Here is a 16,975-nt window from a genome sequence, read left to right on the forward strand (position 1 = left end):
ATGAAATATCGCGTTGAGGTATTGTCACTGAGCGCTTTCAGAAAACGGAGCAATATTTCGCTTATATTCTTTAGTATCGGAAGAATGATTTGATTGCCCTAATCTGACCTGGCTCGTAATTTATGCATGCAGACTTAAAGGTCACATGCAACCAAAAAATCAAACATAATTAAAACACAATTATCACTTCTTCATGACATATAATATGCATTGCTGATTATGAAAAAACAAATAAACAAAATTACAAGCGTATAATCGCAAATCAAAAGTGCAATATTTTGTACTTTGGTTTACCTCCCTCGAAACGAAGCAGCCGGGATACCGAACCCAGTCAGAGCGGGTGGGTGTGCACTCAAGTGTAACGGCCGGTTCATTAGCAGATGCCGTCTTCACGGCTCATTGTGTGTGTATATATAGAGATGTTGGGTTTTGTAAATACATGCTCATTTTTTGTGTATAACATTTTGCAATCAACAGACATCATAACATGTCATGTGTTCAAGTATCACACCTGCCTGTCTGTGTAATTACATAATGTGACAGAGACCGAACTCGGGCCATAAATCAATGCATTTTGTTTATGGTGTATAGCCTGATTGGTGTTAAGTTCAAATTGCATGTGGTCAGTGATAGCAGATGTGTATTATAGAATATTGTCATTAGCAGACAGGCAGGCAGACACACAGGTGTCAATAAAACAAGACATTGAGTTTAGTCTGTGACAACGACATATCTATATCACAGTTAGAAGTTCTGTCAACGCTAAATAATGACATTGCTTTTAAGTATCGAACTGAGAAAGTGACTCGGTAAGAAGAACGTGTGGTGAAATAGACAAATGAAATTATATAAACAGTTTATTTACTGTCATAACATATAAAAAAGCTCGCGCCTGTGAGATATCAACAAAACATTATGAAAATAGCTCACACCAAAGCCTTCACCGAGTATTCACCGGACAACCGCTTCCAAGTTGTGCGAACCTATTTCACTGCGCACGTGCTATGAGCACAGCCCAGCTGTTGAAACCCGTATTCCCCAGAAAAGTCTGGGGAAAATTAGTGAAACGTTTGAACTCCGATTTCGCGCGTTTTTTTTCATCGCGTTATTTTTCAACTTTATAAGTTGAATTTGTATTTTTTGACGCTTTGTTTCGGTAAGTCCATACCGAAAGGTATCAGAATCTGCAAAGTTGTGTTTTATGTTGCATGTGACCTTTAGGCAGAAAACAAACGACGAACGTTACCAGAAAAAAACAAATGATAACAGTTTGATGTCGGTTTACGTTCGGGTTAAATATCTTCTCTAAAATAATTTAATTACATCTGTGATTAACGTAAACCAAATGGGGCAATATGAACGTCGCATTTCTACTACCAACGTAAGTTTAGATCAGTACAGTTATGACAACTGACATGCATCGTGACGTCGCTTACATTGTGACGTAATGCAAAATGGTTCGATTACGAGGGGGCAGACTAGAAGGGCGCAGTGACGCCAATACATTGTGACGTAATGCAAAAAGTGCACATTATCGTCTGATAAAGTATTGTCGGCGTCTTTGATCTTTCACCGAAGCATCTTAGAACATTGCTTGATGCATTGCAATATGCGTCGTGGTAAACATGTTCACGTATTTCCCAATACTGGGGGTCGTTGAGTAGGTATAGGTTTGGTATTAATATAGAATGTTAGATATAGAAATTAGACGATTAGATTTGTTAGTTCGAATTCTAACCCACATTTTAACTTCTTTAACTTAACTGGAAAGCCCATCTCAAGTTGTCTACAGCACATAGAACAGTACTTAGAACGGGTGGTTACAATGCATCACTTGTCAGCAATGGCCTGTCAGCGTCCCACCACTTGTGTTCTCCATCACTGATTTGCCCTCACTGTAAATATGCGAACCTTCTGGATGGATATTCCCATATATTTCCTCAACATACCATGGCATTGAATGTCAAGTAGCGAACACGTTTCTATAGCCTGAAATGCTCATACTAGACTAGTAGGGCAGATAATGGAAAAACCGTTCACTTTGTGACACAAGCAACAAAATTTGCATGCATGTTCACTTTGGTACACTTACTGAAAAAATAACGTTGGCCACTCAAAATTTCAAGATGGCCGCCATTCATATTACACTATATTTGTTTCAGCTCCTAATAACCGCATTTCTCTGAGATTTTCAACGTATTTGTGTTTCAATGTGGGATTCACGGACCCCAGTTGAATTTATTGACCTTGGGATAACTTGCAAGGTCACAGCAAAAATCTGAGGGTTTTGCCAATATGAAAATTGTTAGCGCGATAACTCAAGATAGAATGACAAATTTTGCTTAAAAAGTAGTACGCAGTTGCGTTGGAAGGATGTGCGGACACCAGATGAATTGGGCGACCTTCAGATTGATAAATACTTATGGGAAACATAATAACCGTAGTATCAAGGGTGCTCTAAGCTAAATGACGAAAAATGATATTCATCCTGATATATAATCGATATAAAATGTCCAACTGTCTTCTGTATCATGTTTTTTTTGGCAAATATCTGTTGAGGTTTTGATATACAGAGTGGGTTCTAACGGGTATATCTAACACACTTAAATGCATGTAGAGTTGGGGATGGGGAGGGGAGGGTGTGTGTGTTTTAACGGGTATATCTACGAGGGGCGTTCAAAAAGTAGTCAGCCTCACCTTGAATATGATACAAATGCAGCTGTTTTATGTTTTATTTTTCTACATATTATCTGTCAACCTAAAGCAAATTTGTTTTGCTTTGTTCCAGCCTCACGACCCCAATTGTGGTTGACTTTTTATCTTGGTATTCTCCCAAACCGCAAAAATGCATCACAAACTTCAAAATGTGCATGTGAGTGAGTGAGTTAAAATTTTACGTCACCTCGGCAATATTTCAGCCATATCTTAGGTATGTACTAAGAATATATATATAGACTATTATGTACTTTTTTAATTATCTGTCAGCGAATGACAGTATAACGACTAGATTATCACACATTAATAAAAACTAGTTTGATTTCAGTGTAAAATGCTAAATCATTTACAAAAACACAATATAAAATCGGGCTATAGAAGGCAACTGAAGGTAGATCACCATGCTAGGGATCATTGGGACGTACGTTACTTTTGCTACCTGCACGGTCCCTAGCTGGATTTATATCATCCCCTCAGCTGTTGGCGAATTTGGTAACAATTTTGCCATACATTGAAACTACAAACATTCTACGATTAAACTTCTGGCAATGATCAACACACATTGAATGATGTGGTCTCAAGTACCCTCTTCGGAGGGCAATATTTGTCACTACTTCAACCCCCTCCGACGGTATAGTGACTAACAATAATAGTTATGTATTCATTCGACCGAACGTATTAATTACAGTACATGGTCCATCAGAGTTGAGTGAGAATGGTTGTTGCATGAAGTCACTCGCCATTGTCGCTCTTTGCTGTTTCCTCTGATGACTTAACCACACTTGTTATATCAGCTACATATTTAGCATATGTTCATCTAAAGGAAATATACATCTGCTCTCTTTGACCGTAATATAGTAATATTTCAGTTACATTATGTATATCAAACGTTTATAACTTTCCATGGTTCATGTTCAAGCTCGTGCTTTGAACCCTGCCCCGTTGTTTGTTTATGAACAGTAAATTTACAGTTTGCACCATTCTCAGGCAGTTTATACGGTTAATCTCAATCTGGATACTTGTCACCCACGTCATCATATTTGATATGGAATGTGTGAGACAAGCAGTGGGGTAAACCTTGTTTGTTGTCAGTAACCTGGATGATCTGTGGCTAGTTCCAAGGCGACAAGATTTTCTGGAAGATGGAAGGTGTCATACTGTCATACTAATAACTGATGCTGAGAGATTCTACACGATAGGCCCTGTTATTACTTTGGGCCAAGGACGAAATTTGTTGGTGGGTCTGGGTGACCTCGACTTTGTTAACTTCCGAACATTAGAGATAAATAGACTGCATTTCTAAGCAGAACTATTGTGGCGATTCATTACGGCTCAGCCTAATGAGCCACAAGAAAAGCGACACAAACATTACACAAATTGTATGTCTGACGTTTTCGATTTACATAAACAAGTTCACATGATAAATAACATAATGTTGAGAGGTAGTCGTTTAATATAAGGTAGTGATTGTGTAGGTATATTTAGGATACGTTTCACGTAAACCTTGCCAGTGGTTGGGTCATTAAGGTCAACCAAATGAACAGTGGCCTTTTCCAAGAAACCGCCTTCAGACATCATAAATGACGAGATAAATAGACTGCATTTCTAACCGGAACTATTGTGGCGATCCATTACGGTTCAGCCTCATGAGCATCAAGAAAAGCGACACAAACATTAACCACATTGTATGTCTGACGTTTTCGAATAAGAGAAGGTTTTTCGTGAAGAGGATTCAACACACAGTTATAAGCAGGGTAGAACTGATTCGAAAAACGTGTAAGGACATGTCTGACTGTCGATTGGAGAAGTACGAAGAGACCCAAGACAAGTCTTCGAGCTTGATAGTGGATAGAATCTAAACCTTTAAGGTTGCTTTTGCAGGCTCCACCATAGATAATAGGGCTGTAACGATGTATCGAACTATCGATGGATTGCAATTGTTGAGTCTTCGATAGCAATTAATCGATGGTAGAAACGAAAAACTATCGATGCATCGATAGTATATGTGACTATCGATGGTTTATAATTGACTTCCGTTGATAAATGCGCAGCGCAAAATACAGGAAGAACCATATTCGTTCACTTTTACTTACTGTTGTCCGTCCCTGTTAACAGTTATTTGGATGGTTATCTATTTCTATCAAATATTTATATGTTTTCTACTTTTTTATTGGTGCGTGCAGACTTGCAGCTTCATTGAGTTTATGTTTTAACTGTTTACTGGATCTGGGTTTCATGGTTCTTGTCAGTTAATATCAAAAGAGACTGTAACTAACTTCAACATGTTTTTATTTCATATAAATCATATATTCATGTGGGATATGACTTCAAATGAGACAATTCAAGGAGAAAAAGAACTACTGCAATAGTATCGCAATAGTTGGTCGCAATAGACTATCGCTATCACAATAGTTGGTCGCAATAGACTATCGCTATCGCAATACACTGTAGTTGGTCGCAATAGACTATCGCTATCGCAATAGTTGTTTCCCCCCCAGTAGTCACCCCTAATAGATAATGGAGCCGTAATCCAGTTTGGAGCGTATAAGTGCTCTGTAGAGTTTGAGGAGGGTTTTCTGATCACCTCCCCACTTTGTATTAGAGATAACCTTTAGCAAATCAAGGGCATTCAGGCATATATTTTGTAAATATTTAATATGGGGTCCAAAGGTCGAGTGCTCATCAAATATTAAACCCAAGAATTTACCGCTTTATGTGTGTTATCTAAATATATGTCTGGGTCTTTGTGAGGTTTATATTTGATTTATATTTGAGGTTTTTGATTTTGAAAATTTAAATCCATTTTCCAAACACTATTTAGTAATCTTGTTTAAACAAAGCTGCAGTTGCCTTTCAATAGAATGTATATTTTTTCCTCGACAAGAGATGTTAAAATCATCCACAAATAACGATCCATCAATTGAATAAATTAAAAGCTTTGCTAAACTGTTAATATTTATACTAAACAATGTGTCAGCAGAATAATGCCTCATGGGACACCCTGCTCCTGACTATAATGATCAGACAGGGTAGAACCAACTCGAACTTGAAACTGCCTGTCATTTAAAAATATGGAGGCAAACGGCCTCTCATTCCAAAGTCATGTAAATCTTTTAGAATACCGTATTTCCATGTAGTGTTGTATGGTTTTTCTAGACATTGCATGCTGTTTACTAATTACAGCGTTTTGGATATTTTTTTCAGTTATTAGGTTCAAAATGTGCAAGAAACATTTTGTATGTTTTAGACTGGTATAAGGCCCCTAGAATCAAACTTAGATATTTAAGTGCACAAAAAGGCAATTTGAAACTACAATCGCCTGTTCAAGTGATTCCCCCTTCATGTTGACTGAAAAAGCTTTTCTTGGAAACACTACGCACCCCCCAACCCCGCAATGTTTTTTGAAAGTTTAACATGGGGGTGTCATTAAAAACGGCCCCCGTCTAAATATAAATCAAGCAATCCAAATCTTTGAATGTTTATAACGGGAAGTCATTCAGTACTATACTGAACATATTTTATATGATATTATCTGAAGGCATATCATTACCCAAGAGGTACCAAATGACAGATCGTTTTTCCTGTTCTGCATTTTTTAAAGAAATATTATACCCCATGAATGTCTTGTGATGACTAACCACATTACCCACATATGTGAAATTTTAGATATGACTTTGCTAATGATTCCTTCAAAGTAAAATGGAAGCTTTTCAAACATTGGACATCGAGAATATAGTTAGGCCGGCTACTTTTCCAACGCCCCTGGTAACATTGGCTACTTAAAAGAAAAGTGAACATCGAAGAACATCGAATATTTTGTATATGTTTCAAATGTTAATGATGGCGGCAAGACTTTGCCACCTGTTAGCCATCGCTGTGTTAACAGTATAACAAATGTCATTGTAACCGAAAAGGAGGTATCTGATATGATTAAGACCTTACCAGCAAACAAATCTAGTGGACCTGATGGCATTAACATGACAGTGTGAAAACGAATTTGTACATCTATAGCTGAACATCTTTGTTTGTTGTGTAATATACCACTGTCTGACTGTATTTCCTACAATGTGGAAAACGGATAATGTTACTCCTATTCATTGAAAGAAAGAGATACATCCATCCCAACTAATTACAGACCTGTTAGTTTACTATCTATCCTGGGGAAAATTCTTGAAAGGATAATGGTAAAGCATTTGCACAACCATTTCCATGAACATATCATTTTAAGTAAATTCCAGTCAGGTTTTACTGCTAGTCATTCTACTATATCTCAACTCATAGAAATTCATCAAGATATAGGCTCAGTCCTAGATAATCGCCACCTTTACTGTATGGTATTTTGTGACATTTCAAAAGCTTTTGACAGGGCCTGGTATAAAGGTTTATTGCACAAATAAGAAAAGTATGTTGTTTGTGGAAACGAACTTAGTGGGTTAACTAACTATCCATCTGATAGACGACAGTGTGTCTCTGTTAATGGAACATTATCAAAAGAACTAAATGTTACTGCAGGGGTTCCTCAAGGATCTGCCTTGGTCCATTTGTTATCCTTGTATATCAATCGGTGTTGCGGGAAAATATGTAAAATCCATAGAAGCTACTCTCAATAACGATTTAGCCGAATTGAATAACTGGGCAGAAAAGTGGTTAGTTAAGTTTAACGCAAATAAGACTAAATTTATGCTTTTCAACCATGGACATTAGCCCCAAGTCCCTGACTTGATCTTCAATAATGAACATTTGGAGTGTGTACATCAACATAAACATCTTGGTGTTATCAAACAATACAAAGTGGTCTTATCATGTAACTGATGTAATAGAAAAGGCCTCTAAAATAGTTTCCTCATTACAGTCGTTAAAGTACATCCTACCCAGAAATATTCTATGTACGCTAGACCTATCTTAGAATGTGCCTCTGAGGTCTTAGATAATAAATTATTGTCCAGTAGATATTTGTGATAAATTTCAAATGGTTCAGCTTGAATCAGCAAACATTGTAACCGGTCTGCCAAAATTCGTTTCAAGAGCTAGTTTGTACAGTAAAACTAGTTGGTTACCGTTATAAGTTAGACGCACACATAAGAAACTTTGAAGCTTTTACAAAAACATTAACATGTAAGCTCCTGATTGTCTTATAGACTTACATCCACCATCTACTGAAACTATTTCTCAATACAATTTGCTTAACAAGTCTAATTTGACTATTCCAAAGTTTCGAACCACAGTTCTTCAAAAGTCATTTATATATGATTGTTCTTGTTTGTGGAATAATCTCTCCTCCACAATGAAATATACTAATCCATTTCCATCATTTAAATTGAGATTTTCTGAAAATACCTGCATGATAAATCCCTAAATATTTCCTATTTGGTGAAAGGAAGATGGATATTCTACACACTAAGTTAAGGCATTAATGTAGTTCCTTAAACGTTGTTCTTTTTCGTGTCAATTTATCTGAAAGTACAGCTTGCCATTGTGGTGCTCTTATGGAAGATGCCAATCATTTCTTTCTAAAATGTCCAAAGTATGTCTGCTGCCGGTTTGATTTGATACAAGGCTTTGAAATCCTAAAAGTTAGCTTAGATATAAACACCATTCTGTACGGCAGCCTTAGTCTGCCACAAACTATAAATGAAAATATTTTAGTCAAGTCCATAAATTCTTTGTACGTAGTAAGCGTTTCAATCAATGTGTAATATGTCTTTCCTCTGTTCATTGTCCATTACATGTATTTTTCCATGTAATTGTCGGAAGCGGGCTTATTAAGTTGAATAACTTGAGCCCAATCCCTTTAAATACTAAATGAAATACATGTATGTTCAAACAAACAAACTTAAATACATGTAGAGGGGTGGTGGTGGTGGGTTGGGCGAGTTGTTCTTACTTTTATATCTAACATACTTAAAGACATAGAGGGGGTGGTGGTGGTGGTTCTAACGGGTATATCTCAAATACATATAGAGGGGCTAGGCCTAATGGGTATATGTAACATACACCAATAAAAACTGTCATGTATTTATATGACCCGCATTTTTTAACCCTCTATCAGCCCCTAAAAAATGCTGGCGATCGATCTTTTAATGAGCTTCGTCCTTCAAGCCTGAGAACCTTTTAATTTGCTTAAATGAACCTTTGTCTTTTATCACACAAGTAGTGAGATTGTGCATAGTGTCTATAATCTATGGAAACTATTGGGACGTTGGTAACTTTTATAAGACATCATTTGACGACATTTCTCATACAGCCGACTTTATAGAAGATAAATATGAGTGCCCTTGTCTTATCATGTCTACGACACAACTGCTTATATATTGGTATTTTCTGAACCAGGGCAAGTGATATGTCGATATTTAGGTCGTTAACATAGTATGATATGGTCAGGTGTAGAATTTATTACAGAAGTCTTTTAATTGAGGAAACTACGCGATAATCTAGTTTCCATCAAGGTAGAGACTAGAAGGCGGCTTCTTAGAAGCCCGTCATCATTTTATTTAGAAGGCATATCGCTTGACCCCTTTGGAAGCAACTTGACGTTATAACATTGTTCATGATGTCATTTCACAATATGGTGAAGAAAAAATAATACGAAAAATGCAAATTAACTTCAAACATGTCCTTGCGTCAACACTTGAAAATAATTTTACCTGACTTGTTATTTTGGATTTGCCATGAAGTGCATATCGTATGTAAATATTCAAAGAATACTAGTACATAACCTTTTGTGACTGTCAAAAATGATGTGCTCCACTCTTCACACATGCACCCAGACAGGTGTAAACCTACCTGTAATCATTCCTCTGGTACAACAAGCGACTCCTAACTTCATTTTTATGGATGATAATGCCCGTTCATGGATGATAATGCCTAAGAAAGGGTTGATAACGATGTTGTTTAGATCAACAACATTACACATATGGACTGGCCTGCAAAGTCATTTTATCTTAATCCCATTGAACGTGCTTGGGACATTATTGGAAGTCGTGTTTTCTGTCTCCATGTTCGCCCCAAACTCTGGATGACCTTGAGCAGGCGTTACAGAGAGAATGGCAGAACATTTCACAACAGCAACTTTAAAGGCTCATTTGGTCAATGCAAAGACGCGCAGAAGCTTGCATATGTGCTCATGGTGGTCATACGCGTTACTGAACACTGCTTTACTGTCCAAAACTGACTTGAACCTTAATGTTAACATTTTGCTCCATCAATGCAGCACATTTTGCACGACTGTTTCACGGGTACATGCTTTTGATGATTTGTAAGTCTATTATTCCTCAATACCAATTTCATTTCATTTTGTTAATCGTGTGTATATATCTTTCACCAGTCTATTGCATCATTTCATGATTTGCAATTTCAATAAATGAAAATGTAATGAGACTAAATATTTGTGTTGTTAGTGAATATAATTCCATAATGAAAAACAACTAACAAATAATCTCTGGTAGTTGTAAGACGTGTGCATTGCAATTTTGAAGATCAGTAATGATACGTTTTGGTCACAAACACAGCTATTACCCCCGCCACATGTCGATATCTGAATATCGCAATAATCCTCTGCGTGACCCTGCAAATTATCTAAACGTTACCGAAACTGTCATCGGATGCCTTGATTCCATCAGGATATCGCAAAGAAAACTCGCTGTGACCTTGAGCATTATCCGAAGATCACTGAATTGACTGGCGTTGCGTGCTACTTTTGCATCCTTTCTTGTGTTTTTGCATGTTAGACATGTACAAAAATTATATGTATGTACGTATATATGACATATAATTGTGTGTATGTACCCTTTATGTATGTATTTATGTATGTTATCGTTCTAACAAGTGATGTATAAAAAAGCAACGAAAACGAACACACGCGAGTGAGTTCAGTTTTACCGCAACGCAATTTTCAAACCATATTCTTCTATGATGTTTTTGTTGCTATTTATAGGTACCACATGACATACAAGGGGACAAATGCCATCAGATACACCATAATCATAATGCGTGCATGCATGCATGTGTATATATGTACCAATGTTCAGTTTTACGGGAATCGAAATGGGCTTCACACATTGTACCAATGTGGGGAATCGAACCCGGGTCTTCGGCGTGACGAGCGAACGCTTTAACCACTAGGCTACCCCACCGCCCCTATGTATGTATGTATGTATGTATGTATGTATGTATGTATGTATGTATGTGCGTATGTATGTAGTACGCATGTAGTACGCATGTATGTACAGGGGGGATATGCATTCAATTTGTATCTATATGAAATAAGGATAACATAGACAAAATTATTTATCCCTCTTCTTATTGTGCTGGAAGAGTGTATGTAGAGATGACCAAAAGGAGAAAAGATTGTCAACACTACAAGAGGAGGAATAAACATAATTTATCTTGTAATGTCATAATACTTTATCTCCCTTTCACATGACTGATAAAGGGTACAGTTGAATTTCTGCTGTGTCTAAAGATAACTTGCTTCACAACAAGTATTATGGCATTAATTGGATTATTATTTTTTCCTTTAATTGCAAGTAAAACGCTTCTATGTTGGGTTTGGCTATTCAAGCATTGCAAAGCCAGTCCGAGGGCTGTTTCTATTCAAGTACATAGACTACTCATCTAAACAAAGACGACATCGACGGTGTCCTCTAGTCAGCGCTGTGTTAGTCCTCACACCCGAAGGCTGCTCATAGCAATGTTCTTCCTGAAAAACAGTATCGTTGTGAGCGAACTTCTGTTCCAGTTGAGAAAATCTATTGTTTGTACAAATGACCGGATGTTTAATGTACATCATTCTGACAACGCTCTACATATACTAGCCACATAAAGAAACTGTGCATTGTCAAATATTATCCCAGTTGATAAGTACGATAACAATGTCAAAGGTACATATAAACTTTAATGGAGGGATCATGAGACCATAACAAGTCGGGAGAATTTCAATTGAAAAATATATCACAATGACGTCACGAGTCCACAAGCGGGACAGGGGTCAAACGACCATGTCACAAGCTCAATAACGGGTATGTCCACCATCGGCATTGAGAACAGCAGTGCATCGACGACGCATAGAGCCTATCAAACGTGCTTGTGGGATGTCACGTCAGATTCTCTCAAGTTCTGTTGCAAGGTCAAGGACGTTATCTGGCGGATGAGGAAGACGGCGTAGACGTCGATCCATCTCGTCCCAAACATGCTCTATCGGGGAGAGATCCGGTGAATTTGCAGGCCAAAGCAGTAAGTCAACGTTGTGGTGTTGCAAGAAATCCACAGCAACCCTTGCTTGCGCTATATACAAGTTTGTTTTATTCAAGCATCACTATATTCAAGGTAACACATACTGGCATTGCTTGCTGTGTTGGTGTCTCGGAGCCCTTGGATATCTCCAGTTAGGCTAAGTGAGTGAGTGAGTTAAAATTTAAAGTCACATCGGCAGTATTTCAGCCATATCGTGAGGGTGAGACAGTCTTGATTTTCGTCTCTTGATTTTCGTGCCGGATTTGCTTACATACAAGAGAAAGTGGAACATTGGCTACAACATACATTGATTGACAAGTCCAATGTAATGAAGACACGTGGTCGCACATAAACACATTACAAATGGCAACCTCCTGAAGACCTCTACCGTGCAAGTCAGTCGGCAGTAGCACCCTCATCTCTCATCATATACACCAAGTCTGGTGGAAGATTCAACTGCCTGCCACCCAAAGATCTGGCGACTGTCTTGCTAGGCCCTGTTTACACAGGACGGCGACCGCTCTGCCTTCTCTCTGAGTTCTAAACATTACCAGGACGCACAACGGTCGCCATGTTTCAGTGTAACTGCTCCGGCGTCCCTTGTGCCTTTCTTGTACGACCTAAGCTGCCAATTTTTGACATTTCAGTGGCGTTCTTTGAGCGTCATAGGCGTCCCCTCTGCCTCCCCCCTGCCTTCTCTGTACCATCATATGCAAATAACGGCGTCCGTTCAGCGTTGCTACTGCCTTCTCGCCGACCGTTGTGCTTTCCTTGTGCATTCATTGGCGTTCGCTCTGCCTTCTCTCTGCGTTCTGTGGCGACTCTTCGGCAACCTGCATGCTCTAGGTATATAAGTACCTGACTACGACATTTTATCATTAGTTTTATCGTGCAGGCTAAGTGAAATCATCGTATAATGACTTCAGTAAGCATGTACAATGAACTGCGTTGCAAATAGCTTTTTTGCAAGGTCAAACAAGCATTGTTTTCAACCAGATAGCCATTGCCATCTTAAATAGAAGGATGAATAGACGTAGAAGAAGAAGATTGAGAACCCTGTGGGTCCGCCCATGGTTGATGCAACACAGACGGTTGCAGTTCGGGGACTACAACAAACTAATGCAAGAACTGCGTCTAGAATATGAAGGGTCATTCTACAATTATCTGAGATTGAGCTAGTCCTTTTGACGAACTCCTCCAACGGGTTGGCCCAACAATCGCCAAACAGAACACGAATTGGCGAGCGAGTTTAGAGCCTGGTTTGAAACTCGCCGTGACCCTCATGTTCCTTGCAACTGGGGACAAATACCCACCCTCCCAGTACCAGTACCGTGTGTCACGCAGCACGATCTCCATTTTGTGCCTGAAGTTTGCAGAGCTGTCAGAGCTGAATATAAGAATGAAGATGGCAAAATGAACTTTCCAACTCCTGAGTCATTGCCGAATGATGACCGTGACATACCATTCTTCCTACTCGGGAATGATACATTTGCCCTCAGAATCTACATGATGAAGCCATATTCAATCAGGGCACTCACCAAGGAGTAACGTATCTTCAACTATCGTAACTCTCGTGGTAGAAGAGTAGTTGGCATTTTGGCTCAGCGATTTCAAGTTCTACTTTCAACGATGCAGCTGATGCCTAATTCAGTCCAGGATGTGATTGAAGCATGCATTTGTCTTCACAATACAATGCGAGACCGATATCCAACGCTACAGAATGCTGCACTTGACACTGAAGACGATAACCACGACCTCATACCTGGAGAATGGAGACAACAAGCAAATACGCATGATGTTGCACAAGTCGTTGGACCAAACCGAGACACACGAGCAGGAAAACAGTAGCGAGAGTATCTGAAGTTGTACTTCAACAATGCAGCTGAATCAGTTCGATTGCAGGACCGTATGCTTTGAAGTGTTGTGTATGGAACTGAATTGCTATGCGGATGGAATTGTTTGATGATGTTCATATTCCTATCATTACTCTACATTAGTCTTATGAGTTCATTATGGATATCTGGATTTCCAAATAAAGTATCAATGTGTGCATATTGTTTGTTTCAATTTTGTTCATGTTGACCAATGTTTTCGGTAAATTTTTAGGCACTCTTTTGGGGTTTGGCCTTTCGTCTAGTAGCATACCTTCTTGGAGGCATGGTGGGACGTCTGATCGCAAGCTCGGCAGTTCTCAAATCCCGTGGAAATCGGCAGTACAAGACCTATTTATATGTAATCTGGAAAGGCAGAGTAAAGGCAGAGCGAACGCCGTGGTTGTTCGAAGGGATGCGCTAGTCGCTGAATGAAGGCAGAATGAATGCTCAACGAACGTCAATGGATGCTCGACGGACGCACAATGAAGGCAGAGAGAAGGCAGGGGCAACGCCGAAGTTTTTATGTGGCGTCCTTTCGCCGACCATTGTGCCTTCACTCTTGGACCTCGGCGATGGACCTGCCTTCGCTCTGCCTTCCATCTGCCTTCCCTCTGCGTCCTGTTGTCAATCCACCATGACGGCGACCGCTCTGCGTTTGTTTTGAGCATGTTCAATACAGTCGCCACTACAGTGGCGTTCTGAGCCGTTCTTGGCGTTGGCTCTGCCTTCTTTCTGCCTTCATGGTGATGGCTCTGCCTTCTCTCTGCGTTCGTCGTGCCTCCTTTGAGCGTTCAGTGGCGTTCTGAAAATATTTAGAACGCAGAGAGAAGGCAGAGCAGTCACCGTCCTGTGTAAAGGGGGCTTAACAAACACCGATCAGATACTTATACGTTTATTTTTCAATTTTCGACATAGACAATCTGTGTATTGGGTGATAAGGATTAATATCATTCATATCAGATCTTAGTGCTCGTTACCACGTCATCATATTTTTTATCAAAGACGTGAGGACATCCCATTACAGGTCACGTAAGAACAAACTTTTGCCAACTCGAAATGACTGACCGACCACTCAGAAGAAGCCAACATTAGCCAGTCCAAATTCTCGGACAGTTGGAGAGTTTTTCAGAATACCAATCTCCATTTCAGACTACCCTTTGAAAAATTCTTTGACAATGTTCTCGATTCAGTTTTTTTGTGTAAAACGTAGCAAAAGGACCTTCTGAAATAATAGAAAGCCGACATTGTATGGTAGTGCTTCTCATGTGCTATATTCCATGGTCCCTAGTATGGTGATCAGCCTTCAGTTGTTGGTGATCTATAGCACGTTTTTATATTGTATTGTCTCTAGTGATTTATTTTTATGATAGCGTACTAGTTTTAAATTAAGAGATGTGACAGTGTAGTATTTTTACTGTTCTCCAATGACAAGTGTTTACGTTCTAAATTTATTGATTTTAATATTGATATAAACTAAATTGTTCTTTTCACGATATGACTGCAATACTGCCGATGTGACGCTAAATATTAACTCACTCACTCACTCACTCATGTGCTATATTAAACTTTTCCGTTTCAAATATACATGTACATCCTATCGAGCCGAGAAATGATGATTTTGGTGGAAAAAGTCTTGCAGTGTCAACCTTATCCAGGCGGGCTGGTTAGAAACAGCGTGGTACTCACTCGTAAGGGACGGTATGATTGATTGGTAGGTGCATGGTCGTTCTGACCTGACCCGATATACCTGACCCTGTACTCAGATCTGTATGTATCGAACATTGGTCAATAAGCTACTGATTACACAGATACGGTATCCATGTATGGGGCTTAAAGTAGTTCATGCTTTGTGAGCACAGTTGCTGATTTTTCGGATCCTGCTATCACGTTAATCGAAGTGGTACAGTTAACATACTTAACACTTTACATTCTGTGATACAATATAGTGCTACTTCGTTATCTCACTATACATTCTGTGATACAATATAGTGCTACTTCGTTATCTCACTATACATTCTGTGATACAATATATTGCTACTTCGTTATCTCACTATACATGCTGTGATACAATATAGTGCTACTTCGTTATCTCATTATACATTCTGTGATACAATATATTGCTACTTCGTCATCTCATTATTCAATCTGTGATACAATATAGTGCTACTTCGTTATCTCACTATACATACTGTGATACAATATAGTGCTACTTCTGTTATCTCATTATACATTCTGTGATACAATATAGTGCTACTTCGTTATCTCACTATACATGCTGTGATACAATATAGTGCTACTTCGCTATCTCACTATACATTCTGTGATACAATATAGTGCTACTTCGTTATCTCACTATACATGCTGTGATACAATATAGTGCTACTTCGTTATCTCACTATACATGCTGTGATACAATATAGTGCTACTTCGTTATCTCACTATACATGCTGTGATACAATATAGTGCTACTGTTACACTATACATGCTGTGATACAATATAGTGCTAGTGCTACTTCGTTATCTCACTATACATGCTGTGATACAATATAGTGCTACTTCGTTATCTCACTATACATGCTGTGATACAATATAGTGCTACTTCGTTATCTCACTATACATTCTGTGATACAATATAGTGCTACTTCGTTATCTCACTATACATGCTGTGATACAATATAGTGCTACTTCGTTATCTCACTATACATGCTGTGATACAATATAGTGCTACTTCGTTATCTCACTATACATGCTGTGACAAACTAATGCAAGAACTGCGTCCTCTAGAATATGAAGGGTCATTCTACAATTATCTGAGATTGGAGCCAGTCCTTTTTGACGAACTCCTCCAACGGGTTGGCCCAACAATCGCCAAACAGAACACGAATTGGCGAGCGAGTTTAGAGCCTGGTTTGAAACTTGCCGTGACCCTCATGTTCCTTGCAACTGGGGACAAATACCCACCCTCCCAGTACCAGTACCGTGTGTCACGCAGCACGATCTCCATTTTTGTGCCTGAAGTTTGCAGAGCTGTCAGAGCTGAATATAAGAATGAAGTTGTCAAATGCCCAAGGAACTCCCAAGAGTGGAAAGCTGTTGCAGATGACTTTCAGAGACTTACCCCATGCACGTGGCACCGTTGATAGGAAACATATAGA

The sequence above is a fragment of the Haliotis rubra genome, unplaced genomic scaffold, assembly GCF_003918875.1.
Source record: "Haliotis rubra isolate DU_JTF1 unplaced genomic scaffold, ASM391887v1 Scf52, whole genome shotgun sequence".
NCBI lineage: Eukaryota > Metazoa > Mollusca > Gastropoda > Lepetellida > Haliotidae > Haliotis > Haliotis rubra.